This window comes from Mustelus asterias, unplaced genomic scaffold (genome assembly GCF_964213995.1).
Source record: "Mustelus asterias unplaced genomic scaffold, sMusAst1.hap1.1 HAP1_SCAFFOLD_44, whole genome shotgun sequence".
NCBI lineage: Eukaryota > Metazoa > Chordata > Chondrichthyes > Carcharhiniformes > Triakidae > Mustelus > Mustelus asterias.
This window is the reverse complement of record NW_027590121.1, coordinates 177296-191212: the sequence shown is the minus strand read 5'-3', so window position 1 is coordinate 191212 and position 13917 is coordinate 177296.

Genomic DNA, 13917 nt, shown 5'->3' with positions numbered 1-13917 from the left:
AATTATGTCAACTCTTGTACTCTGATGTAAAAAAGTAATTTTATATCATGGGCAGTCTTCACTCATTGGGAAACTAAGGGGCGTTGCCCAATGAAAGGATTGGCTTGTTGCTCAGTGTTGTCAAGAATTGGCCATCGAACAACATTGATTGTAGCCCAATGACTTTATCTAACTGTTTCTATGTCTACTCCTGCCTGTCTATCTCTGTGCCTCGTTCTCTGTTCACCTCGGTGTCCATGCTGCACTCTCAATATTTTGGCCGCTAGCATCTGTCTCGTCTCTGTGTCTCAAAGCCCCTCTCTCCCTCAACCGTTTTCCAGGAGCGTGCAGAATTTAGAACATACAATTTCTCCCAGTCTCCCATTTCAATAAATTCCCCAAGCCCCATTAGAGGACAGCTGATATGGTAGCCAAAACATCATAATGACAACTCTGAGGAAAGTTTAAAATTGAAGCAGGTGCACTGAAATCCGACAATCTGTCAGATAAATGTGAGGTTGGAGTCAAATTTATATCCTTTCAATGTGTGGAGAGAACTTTATTAAGAGTTCGAATCTTATCAGCATTGCGTGGTTTCAAATTTTGTAACACGAATATAGTTTAACAGAAATGCCTGGAACATTCAAAACAGCTAAAGCAATGAATTGATGAGGATTCAGACTGAAGTTTGTGTTAGTTCCGTGCATGGTTACACCTGAATGTAAGTATGTTATAATAAGAATCATGAGAACAAGAAAAAAATACAGCAGCAAAATCCTGCAACAAGATCCTTCAGTAATCTGAGAATTTACTGATCTCCCCAGAAGAGGCCATTTACCTCACATCACCACCAGAGGGCGATCCCTCGCCGTGTTTTTGTGTACACTGTTTCAGGAGCGGGTTGCAAAACAAATTGATATGTTAGGGAGCCATAATCCAAGAGAACAGGATGAATTATTCAATTACACAGTGAAATGATAGAGAGCAATAATGTAGGAGAACTGCTTTAATTGTTGGAATACACAATGATATGTTACAGAGCAGAAATCTAGGAGAACTGAATTAAACATGATGTGTCACAGAGCAGTTGCCCAGGAGAACTGGATTAATTGTTAGATTACAGACCGATATGTTGCAGAGCAGTAATCAAGGAGAACTGGATTAATTGTAAGAATACACTGTAATATTTACTGAGCAGATATGGATGATAAATTTGCAGACAACACAAAGATAGAAACATAGAAACATAGAAAAACTACAGCACAAACAGGCCGTTCGGCCCACAAGTTGTGCCGAACACATCCCTATCTTCTAGACTTACCTATAACCCTCCATCCTATTACGCTCCATGTACTCATCCAGGAGTTTCTTAAAAGACCCATTGAGTTCGCCTCCACCACCACTGACGGCAGCCGATTCCACTCGCCCACCACCGTCTGTGTGAAAAACTTACCCCTAACATCTCCCCTGTACCTACCCCCCAGCACCTTAAACCTGTGTCCTCTCGTAGCAGACATTTCCACCCTGGGAAAAAGCCTCTGAGAGTCCACCCGATCTATGCCTCTCAACATCTTATACACCTCTCATCCTTCGTCTCTCCAAGGAGAAAAGACGGAGCTCCCTCACCCTATCCTCAGAAGGCATGCCACTCAATCAACACCCTTGTAAATCTCCTCTGCACCCTTTCAATCTTTTCCACATCCTTCCTATAGTGAGGCGACCAGAACTGAGCACAGTACTCCAAGTGGGGTCTGACGAGGGTCTTATATAGCTGCATCATTATCCCCGGACTCCTAAACTCAATCCCTCGATTGATAAAGGCCAGCACACCATACGCCTTCTTAACCACTTCCTCCACCTGCGGGGCCGATTTTAGAGTCCTATGGACCCGGACTCCAAGGTCCTTCTAATCCTCTACCGCACTAAGAGTCTTTCCCTTTATATTGTACTCCTTCATCCCATTTGACCTACCATAATGGACCACGACGCATTTATCTGGGTTGAAGTCCATCTGCCACTTGTCCGCCCAGTCTTGCATCCTATCTATGTCCCTCTGTAACTTCTGACATCCCTCCAGACTATCTACAACCCCACCAACCTTCGTGTCGTCGGCAAACTTACCAACCCATCCCTCCGCTTCCTCATCCAGGTCATTTATGAAAATGACAAACAGCAAGGGTCCCAGAACAGATCCCTGGGGCACACCACTGGTGACCGACCTCCATTTAGAAAAAGAAAAAGATAGGTCTTAAATAAATGGTGAAGTGCGTGTAAGAAGAAGATAAAGGGACATAAATCGGGTAAATTAATTGGCAAAGCCCCGCCAAGTTGAGTATAATGTGGTAAATTGTGAAAACGTCCAATTTGGCAGGATGAATATAAAATACGTTTAATATTTAAACGGTGAAAGATTACAAATTCTGAGGTACAGAGAGAAGGCCAGCTTCTGACAACTATATGCATCCGTGTAATACTGCACACAGGTCCGAAACTCTAGACACACTGAGCTAAATGTCAGAATGTCAAAATGCTAACTGTGATCAGCTAAAAGTCTTCTTTTTAGTGGAATCAACATCGCTTCTCATCCAAATGGTAATGTGTTCAACTCCCATAACAGATGCCTGAATTTATGATTCAACCTTTGGTCCTGTGCTCAAGGAGAGTGGTAGTTTCAGTTGTTCCACTTTAGATGTGATGATATTCCTCGAGGTAGTATAGCATATAGTATAGTATATAATTACTAAATTCGTAATCCACAATCTTGAAACAATGCTCTGGAGATAGGAGTTCAAATTCTACCCGAGTTGCTGGGGAATTTCAATTCAATTCATTGAAGAAGCTGAAACAAAAATCCTTATGCAATTAATATGAATGACAAAGGTGCCAACATTTCGTCAAATCTTTTCACTAATGTCCTTCAGGAGCGGGAACTTTCCATTTTACTTAGAAAATATATAAAATTGCAAAATAATTAGCAAGTCTGAGGCTTGGAAGCCTTTTAGATTTCAACAAAAGAGGATGGGAAAAATGACTGCGAGAAGGTCGAGCAAACTGTCGGCAGTACGAGGGTGCAGGGTACTGCTGCAATGGAGAAATCAAAGAGAAACGTAGTAGTAATTGGGGATAGTGTAGTTAAGGGCATAGACACTGTTCTCTGTGACCAGGATAAGGAATACCGGAGGTTGTGTTGCCTGCCTGGTGCTCGGGTCCAGGATGTATCATCTGGGCTGCAGAGAAATTTGGAGTGGGAGAGTCAAAATCCAGTTGTCGTGGTCCATGTAGGTGCCAATGACATAGACAAAACAGGAACTAAGGATCTGCAGAGGGAGTACGAAGAGCTTGGGAACAAATTAAAAGCAGAACCAACAAGGTGGTAATCTCTGGATTACTACCTGAGCCACGCGCGAATTGGCGCAGGGTTAATAGGATTAAGAAGACGAATGCATTGCTCAAGGATTGGAGTGGAAGGAATGGTTTCGAATTCATGTGGCATTGGCACCAGTATTTGGGCAGATGGGACCTGTATAGATGGGAGGGTCTCCGTTTGAACCGTGCTGGGACCAGAGTCCTAGCGCATCGTATCACGAGGGCTGTAGATAGGGCTTTAAATTAATTTATGGGGGGAGGGTGCAGAGGTCAGAGGAATTACGAAATCAATGGTAGAGGAGAGGGAGCGAGTGCAAGTGAATGAGGGCATTCAAGTAGTTAAAGGAGGAGAGGGCGAGGGAGAGGTTGATAGCATTTCATCAAATCGGGTCCAGATAAAAGCTGGAATAAAGACACTTTGCCTGAATGCACGAAGCATTCGGAACAAAGTTAATGAGTTGATGGTGCAAATCAGCACAAATGAGTATGATCTAGTGGCCATTACAGAAACGTGGCTGCATGGAGACCAGGACTGGGAGATGAATATCCAGGGGTATCAGGCATTTAGGAAGAATAGACAGGAAGGAAAAGGTGGTGGGGTAGCTCTGTTAATAAAATATAATATCAGGGTAGAAGTGAGGGATGACATAGGCTCGAAGGAACAAAACGTGGAATCGTTATGGGTAGAGATAAGGAATAGTAGGGGGAGAAAGACACTAGTAGGCGTGGTCTATAGGCCCCCAAATAACAATGTTGAGGTGGGAAGGCTATAAACAAGCAAATAATGGATGCGAAAACGGAACGGCAATAATCATGGGGGACTTCAACCTGCATATCAAGTTGGAAGGGGTGGGATGGAGGAAGAGTTCTTAGAATGCTGTCGGGATAGTTACCTTGAACAGTATGTTACAGAACCGACGAGGGAACGAGTTATCTTAGATCTGGTAATGTGTAACGAGGTAGGTAGAATTAAGGATGTTTTTGTGAAGGACCCTCTTGGGTCAAGTGATCACAATATGGTCGAATTGCTGATACAAATGGAAGAGGAGAAAGTAGACTCCCATACCAGTGTCCTCTGTTTGAACAGAGGGAAGTACGATAGGATGAGGGCTGAATTGGCTAAGGTGGACTGGGAGAGCAGCTGGTAGGTAGGACAGCTGAGGAACAGTGGAGGATTTTTAAGGAGATCCTTTTCAGTACTCAGCAACAATATACTCCGGTGATAAAGAAGGACTGTCAGGAAAGGGACAACCAGCCGTGGATAACGAAGGAAATTAAGGAAAGTATTAAATTAAAGACCGATGCGTACAGAGTGACCAAAAATAGTGAAGAATCGGAAGATTGGGAAAACTTTAAGAAACAACAAAGAACGACTAAGAAAGCGATAAAGAAAGGAAAGATAGGTTATGAAGCCAGGCTAGCTCTAAATATAAAAAATGATAGTAAAAGCTTTACAAATATATAAAAAGGAATAGAGTGGCAAGAGTGAATGTTGGACCGTTGGAAGACGAGAGGGGGGATTGAATAGTGGGAAATGAGGAAATGGCTGAAACTTTAAATAAGTTTTTTGTGTCGGTCTTCATGGTGGAAGACACAAATAGTTTACCGAATATTAACGATAGAGGGTTGGTAGGAGGAGAGGTACTCAATACAATTAATGTTACCAGGGAGGCAGTGCTTGGTAGACTAACGGGACTGAAGGTGCACAAGTCACCGGGCCCGGATGGAATGCATCCCAGGGTACTGAAAGAAATGTCAGAGGTAATAACGGATGCGTTAGTGGTTATTTGTCAAAATTCGTTGGATTTTGGGGCAGTGCCGGCGGATTGGAAAACGGCTAATGTTACGCCACTGTTTAAGAAAGGAAATAGACAAAAGGCGGGTAACTGCAGGCTGGTTAGCTTAACGTCTGTAGTTGGGAAAATGCTGGAATCCATCATTAAAGAAGAAATAGCAGACCATCTGGATAACAATGGTCCGATTAAGCAGACGCAGCATGAATTCATGAGGGGAAAGTCGTGCTTGATGAACTTGTTGGATTTTTATGAAGATGTGACTAGTGCGGTTGATGGAGGGGAACCGGTGGATGCGGTGTTTTTGGATTTCCAAAAGGCGTTTGATAAGGTGCCTCACAAAAGGTTGCTGATGAAGATTGGTTCACACGGAGTTGGGGGGAGGGTGTTAGCATGGATTGGGGATTGGTTATCCGACAGGAAGCAGAGAGTCGGAATAAATGGGTGCTTTTCTGGTTGGCAGATGGTAACTAGTGGCGTGACGCAGGGATCAGTACTGGGGCGTCAACTATTTACCATTTATATAGACGATCTGGAGGAGGAGACTGAGTGTAGGGTAACAAAGTTTGCAGACGACACAAAGATAAGTGGGAAAGTGAATTGTGTAGAGGGCGTAGAAGGTCTGCAGAGAGATTTGGAGAGGCTGAGTGAGTGGGCGAGGATCTGGCAGATGGAGTATAACGTTGACAAATGCGAGGTTATTCACTTTGGAGGAAATAATAGCAAATTGGATTGTTATCTAAATGGAAAAAAATTACAACATGCTACTGTGCAAAGGGACCTGGGGGTCCTTGTGCATGAGACGCAAAAACCCAGTCTGCAGGTGCAACAGGTGATCAAGAAGGCAAATGGGATATTGGCCTATATCGCAAGGGGGATAGAATATAAAAGCAGAGATGTCTTGCTGCATCTGTACAGGCATTGGTGAGGCCGCAGCTGGAATACTGTGTTCAGTACTGGTCCCCTTATTTGCGGAAGGATATATTGGCCTTGGAGGGAGTGCAGAGAAGGTTCACCAGTTTGATACCAGAGATGAAGGGTGCTGATTATGAGGAGAGACTGAGCAGATTGGGTTTGTACTCGTTGGAATTTAGAAGGCTGAGGGGGGATCTTATAGAGACCTATAAGATAATGAAGGGGCTGGATAGGGTAGAGATGGAGAGATTCTTTCCACTTAGAAAGGAAACTAGAACTAGAGGGAACAGCCTCAAAATAAAGGGGGGTCAGTTTTGGACAGAGTTCAGGAGGAACTTCTTCTCTCAGAGGGTGGTGAATCTCTGGAATTCTCTGCCCACTGAAGTGGTGGAGGCTACCTCGTTGAATATGTTTAAATCAGGGATAGATGGATTTCTGATCGGTAAGGGAATTAGGGGTTATAGGGATCAGGCGGGTACGTGGAACTGATCCACTTCAGATCAGCCATGATCTTATTGAATGGCGGGGCAGGCTCGAGGGGCTAGATGGCCTACTCCGGCTCCTGTTTCGTATGTTCTTATGTTCTTATGACACAACATAATTAAGGGGAGTAATAGTGTATGAGAGTAAAATTGCAGGAAACATAGAAACTGACTAAATATCTGAGGAGAAAATGATTAGTAAAGACTAATGTTGGTACCTGGCAGAAACAAGGGCAATTATAATCACAAAGAAGCGGCGGAAGAATAGAACACAGACTTTGGTTCGGTGTTCACAAATGAGGACAAAGATAACCTCCCAGAATTGATAAAGAACGAAGGGTCTAATGGGACTTCGGAACTCTCGGAAATCAGTATTAAAAAGAAATTCGTGGCTGGGGGAATGAGTGGAGTTAAAGGCTGACGAATCACCAGAGCCTCATAACCTACATCCCACAGTATTAAAGGAAGGGACCCTGGAAATGTTGGTTGCATTGGTGGTCATCTTCCAAAATTCTATCGACTCAGGAATAGTTCGTACAGATTGGAGGGTGGAAAATGTAACCCCACTATTTAAAAAGGGACGGATAGAAAACATGGGAATTATAGACCAGTTAGCTTGACATTACTCACCGGAAAGGTGTTTGAGTGTATTACAAAGAAAAACGTGGTAACTAACTAATTATTAAGCGTCAATGGGATTTGACAATGCCAGCATGGACCTACGAAAGGCATATCATGTTGTACTAAATCTACGGGCGTTTTTTGAGGATATAAGTAGTAGAATAGATAAAGGAGGACCAGTGGTTAAGGCAATTAACTCATCTGGGGAATGCATTTGTAAAACTAATAAACCGAACTAAAATACCTCGGACGTTTTGAACTGTTTATACTGTCATGAGTTCCAATGGTGAAGATCAAAGTTCACTGCAAATTGTTACAGAAAACCACAGATTATTTATCACCAGGCTTCAGGAGAAACTGGACATTTAAAAAAAAAATTCTACAAAAGAGAAGGTTGACTTTCGACTTATTAGAAGTGACAGACATTGCCGCTGTTTAGGCAGGGATTTGCGATGATATTTTCAGTCAGTTTCACGGTTGCATTTGCTTACTCTGCATCAAAAAATATTCCCTTACAGATGGATAAAGAGGTAATGCGCATCAAGGAGTAATTCCTCAGATCGTTGTTTTGTATTTTCTGAACCAGATCATTTGTAAACAAAATCTCCTAAAGATGACAACAACGATTATTGTTCAGAGATACTGCATCTGTTTAATGCGTTCAGCTGTGTCCTGGTGTCTGGATCAGGCACTGTTCAAATCTGAGTAATATTTTTATATTCGTGTTGCCTGCCAATATAAATTACAAATTGTATGGACTTGTGAAGTTAATCTGTTCCTTCCAAGTTCAAACACCGCTGATTATTTTTTCTGTGCATCGACCTTGGACTCTCACTCTTTCAGTGGCTCTTATTCTGCCTCTATCTCAATACATTTTTGTTGTCTATGTGTTCTATCCGCTCTCCTTCTTGGTGATGCAGCTGACTCTCTGGGGCACGTACTCGATGTGGACTTCCAGTGGCAGGAGTAATACAGCTTGGAGTTGTTGAATGGACAAACGCTTTAGATACCTGTGGGTGCACATCAATTCTATGAAGACATCACACAGAAAATTGACGTTGTTGAGGAGTTCTTCTTCCAATTGTGGATGCAGTCTTAATGAACAGTAATGCAACTCTGAAGTCAGGTAACGAGAGGGCAGTTAACTTGACAACAATATCGTGAAAGTGACAGGGCACCTTACTGAGGAAGTATCAACTTTGCACTTTGCAATCAGAAAACAAAAAGTCAACCTGGCATTCCAAAGGGTTTTATTCTACTTCTTAATTACCGCCCCCCCCCACCCCGCCCCCCCCCCAACCCGCCACCACCACCATCCCCGACCCACCCCCTCCTCCCGCATCTTCAGATGATACTATCTATTAGTTAAAGGGAAACCAGTAGATGACATAAGCTGAATTTCCAAACTTACTTGATAAGATGCATGATAAAGGTTCATTGAGTCGGACCAATACATCAGCATGGAAAGAGGACAAGTTATTTAGAACAAGCACAAATAGGTACATGTTACATCTTCAAGTTGAAAGCTATGAACAATGACGTGCCTCGCGGATCAGCCCCTCATCCTCAGTTATTTGCAGCTTATTTTAACGACTTACACAAAGAGGCAGAATAAATGTTTGCATTCCTCTGATGATGTCAGGCGAGGTGAACTGTGGACTGTAAACCGTAAGAAAGGACCGAGAGTCTGCAAGGAAACATAGACAGGATAACTGAATGATAAACAAGGTGGCACCTGAAGTATTATAGGCGTAAATATGAGCTTATTCTGTTCCGCCCTACTAATCTGAAATCAAATATTTTTAAAGGCCATGAAGCATCAAAATATTGATACTTGGAGAGAATTGCATGCGATTTTAAATGTAACACGAAAAAAGACTTGCAGTACTGCTTACGGATTATGGTTGGTCGGATACCCACCTGAACGCTGTGGGGCGAATGGAGCTAAGGTTTATTTATTAGCCACAAGTAGTCTTACATTAATACTGCAATGAAGTTGTTGTGAAAATGCCCTAGTCGTCACACGCCAGCACCTGCTCATATACACAGGGAGAACTTCACATGGCCAACTCACCTAACCTGCACATCTTTGGACTGTGGGAGGAAACTGGAGCCCCGGCGGAAACTCAGGCAGACACAAGGAGAATGTGCAAACTCCACACAGACAGTGACCCAAGCCATGATTCGAACATGGGTCCCTGCGCTCTGAAGCAGCACGGTGCCAATGTACTGCCCCAACTGTTGGTGATGGGGGGAACCGTGTTCCTTTATCATCGCTTATACCATATATCTCGACAAAACTATCGCCATTCATGAGAAACATGATGTTGAAATTAATGCACTCATCACAAGGCTATGTTCTAATTGAGTAGGAGGTGAGTGAAGAGTGAAGAAATTGAGTATTCTTCCTGAACAACCAACTTAACACGTAGCTTGGTCAAATATACGAATTTTATTTGGGTTTACAGCACATTCCAAATAGTCTAACAAAATAAACATGTTCTATATACTGTCTGTTCAAATTCACGTTAAATAAAACTTCATACCTCACTTATTTTTTCTCCTTGACATTTTTCTCAACACTATTTTTCAATTGGACTCGCTCCTTCACGCGTGGACACCGATGTCTTATTGGGCAGTACAGATCCGTGGAACTACTCGGATGGATTGAACCAGCAAATGGTCTCCTTGCCGTGTTGGTGCTTCAGTGAGCATGAAGACCAGACGAATTCCATCCTGAAAAGAAACAGATGAGAGCCAGCACCCCGGTTTGTATCTGCCAGTTTCAAGTTGAGTTTGTGAACATACAAAATAATGTTTGTAAATATATAAAAGAGTTGTAAAAAATGCTAGAGGGAAGAAAACAGTCCTTTAAATGCTGTTTTTGAGTTCTGTGCTAAAATGTAGAGTACACACAGACTTCAGGTTGCAACATTTGTTTGCAAGGGACCAAACATCAGGGTTGACTTAATAACAGCCTCCACAGGTTTTTCCTTTCTGTTAGGATTTGAATTAAAGAAGACACTCAGCTAACAACGTATGAGTTTAAAGTAAACTCTCAGCTCAAGGGAACCTATCAGCTTTGATTTTTTTATTGTTGTCAGCATCAAACCAATCGTGGTGTAAGAAAACTGAGAGGTCATGGCAGATAAAACAGGCCAGAGGAGCAGCCATCTCTAGATAATATCTTGGGTGAACATCTCCAGAGGCCAGGGCAGCCAGTCAAAAAAACATTTGTCTCTACAGCAGTTCTCGACCCCTGCTAGTTTAAAAATCGCTTTAGAAAACTATCTAACATAAGGATATGGAGTTAGAAAGACATTACAGACTGCGCACAACTACTGAAGGACTCCAAAATCTTCTGAATCCCATCAAAGCTGGTTGTGTAATTTCTTTGAGAGTGACTAAAATTCTGTGAGTACAGTTTTGGTAATGAATGTTCCTAGTATTATTTGAACAGCATTTCAGTCGAACCGTACCTTAATTAACATGTTACTTGTTTACTTAAAGTTCTTGGTTATTTAAACAAATAGCTTGTTAATTATTCACTCAAAGTGAGTAACAGGCATTTTTAAAATTAATAAGCCTCTGAACGTTAATTAAGAACAGTTAGCAGCTTCACAAATAGTTTTTCCAGATTATGATGTGAGATAAAAGGGATTAACCTCTGTGTCATAACAGTATGGTAATTTAATGAATAACAGCAAGACTGGCCAAGTTTGGACAATGTTTCACTGTTACAGAAGGGCACAAAGTAAATATATGTCGGGAATATAAGCAGAAACAGGAATAGCGCGAGTCCATTTGGCTCGGGGTGCTCTCAAACCTCCACACTTTCAATTGGCAAGCACGTTTCCTGAACAAGTCTACTGCAGAAATAATACAGGAGTTTAAATTCAGGGCTTTCACTGCCTGGATTCAATTCAATTCCCTGTTTCGATATTGTGCTCAATGCTGTAACTCACACTCAGTTGCTGGTTTAATAAGAGTCATATTAGACTCGGAACCTTGACTCTGTCTGCTTCACATTTGTCGCAACAGCTTCTGAGAACGTTTTATTATAACATGAATTACTAGTTTGATCATCCACATGAACACAATAAATCGGAGCAGGAGTAGACACTTGGTCCATCGAGTCTGTTCCGCCATTCAATACCGTTATGGCTGATCTTGGGCTACAACTCAGTTTTTCCACCAGTTCCCCATATGCCTGAATTCCCCGAGAGGCCAGAAACCTGTCTATCCCAACCTTAAATATACTCGATGATGGAGCTTCCATAACTGTCTGGCATAGAGCATTCCAAAGGTTCACAACCATTTCAGTGAAGTAATTTATCCTTACCTTAGCCCGAAATGATCAGCCCATTTTCCTGAGACTCTGCTGCCGTGTGTTAGAGTTCCCGACCAGCAGAAAAACTCTCTCAGCCTCCAACCTATCAAACCCAATCAGACTTGTGTAGGTCGAATGAAATCGCCTCTCATTCTTCCAAACTCCAGAGAATTTCAGCCCAATTTATTCAGCCTCTCATCATACGACAACTCCCTCATCCCAGGGATCATCTGCTGAACCTTATCTGCACCGTTTCCAATGCAAACATATCCTTTATTAAATGTGAATATCATATCTGCACAGAATATTCAACATGTGGTATCAACAAAACCCTGTGCAACTGTAGCGCAGTGGTTAGCACTGCTGCTTCACAGCTCCAGTGGTCCCGGGTTCGATTCCCAGCTCGGGTCACTGTCTGTGTGGAGTTTGCACATTCTCCTCCTGTCTGTGTGGGTTTCCTCCGGGTGCTCCGGTTTCATAGGAACATAGAAACCCTACAGTGCAGAAGGAGGCCATTCGGCCCATCGAGTCTGCACCGACCACAATCCCACCCAGGCCCTACCCCCACATATTTACCCGCTAATCCCTCTAACCTACGCATCTCAAGACTCTAAGGGGCAATTTTTAACCTGGCCAATCAACCTAACCTGCACATCTTTGGACATCTTTCCTCCCATAGTCCAAAGATGTGCGGGCTAGGTTGATTGGCCAGGTTAAAAATTGCCCCTTAGAGTCCTAAGATGCGTAGGTTAGAGGGATTAGCGGGTCAATATGTGGGGGGTAGGGCCTGGGTGGGATTGTGGTCGGTGCAGACTCGATGGGCCGAATGGCCTCCTCCTGCACTGTAGGGTTTCTATGATTTCTATGAACTGCAGCAACACCTCGTTATTCTTGGACCCCAGTCTGCCGACAATAAAGACCAAAATGTAACTTCCCTTTTAATCATTGCTTGCACCTACATGCTCGCTTTATGCATTCCTTGTACAAAACGCAACTATCCTATTCTTAATATCGACATTTATTTTTTTCCATCTCTTCACAGATGTCGTGCTCTTTCTATTTTTTTTTACCAAGGAGGGAATATCAATTCGCTTACCAAAGTTAAACCCGATCTGAGCCTCCACTCATCAAAGCTCTCTATTTCGTTTCCCAGTCCCTCACCTACAGCTTCTAACAGCTAAATTTTGCTACTGGCTCCAGCGAGAATTGAACTCGCGACGCCTGCTTTACAAGACCAGTGGTCTAACCACTGAGCTCTGGAGCCAAATGCTGCTCACGTGCCCCATAAGTGTAGCATTATCAGTGGATAGAGGACCAGGATGGAGTTTGAGGTCGGAGGTTTTTGATGAATGTGGAAATGTCTGAGGTGGAGAGCAGGAAGTTAAAAGACACAACTTGAAAGTGACATGATTTGGCATGTGTATTGTGTATGTACTTGACATGTATCTTGTGTGTGTCATGTGGTTCTTCTTCAGAGTTTATCGTTAATGTTACATCTCTGACTTTTCCAGCTCTGATACAAGTTCATCCAGCTGAAAGATTTAGATGTTGCTCCCTTCACAGACGCTGTGAGCCTTGTTTTTATTAAATGAAGAAATGAACAAAAAGTTATTCACTCCGTGACTGGAAATCGAAACCACGTCACGGCGCCGACGCTGATTACTGGACCCTCAGTGACGCTGATGTGAGAGATTTGCAATGAGTTGATCATCTCTGCACCCATTGCTTCATTTCCAATAACCTTCAATAAAAGAAAAATCACAATGAGGAATGACGGGAAGCGCACATGGCAGGATTTGAACCTCAGTTTGAAAATCCCAATCCATCCCCTGGGCCGGGACTGCAGTCTCAATGTTTGCAATCCTGTTGTTTATTTCGACAGAGAGCCATTCAACCGGTGTTCCCGTTTGTATTCTCTATCGAAGCAACTCCACTCCTCCCAGATTTGACAAAGGGCCATCTGGACTCGAGATGTCAACTTTCTTCACTCCTTACAGATGCTGCCAGACCTGGTGAGATTTTCCAGCATTTTCTCTCTTTGTTTCTGATTCCAGAATCCACGATAATTTGCTCCAGTCCTTCCACACTCGTTCCTTTACCTCAACAACTGTTTACATTGCTCTGTCGTTCCTCTTTCTTCATGCCAAAAGTGACACGGCACAAACTCCTGCATTCAAACTGAAATGCTGGACTTCAGCTGCTTGGACCAAAATCCAAATCCATTCTAGCAGTGGCTGCAATCGAACCAACGACTCCGTAGGGACTGGACCTTAATCCACCGGTTTACATGACTCGGCTCAGCTACCACGTAAGCAATTGTGCCCTTTACTGATATTGTTACTGAAATCCATTAGCAGCAAAGGAGCTGCGAAAGTCCATCAGTTGGCTTGAGCCTGCTCCTTCACTGAATAAATTCACCCTGAACTGTGTA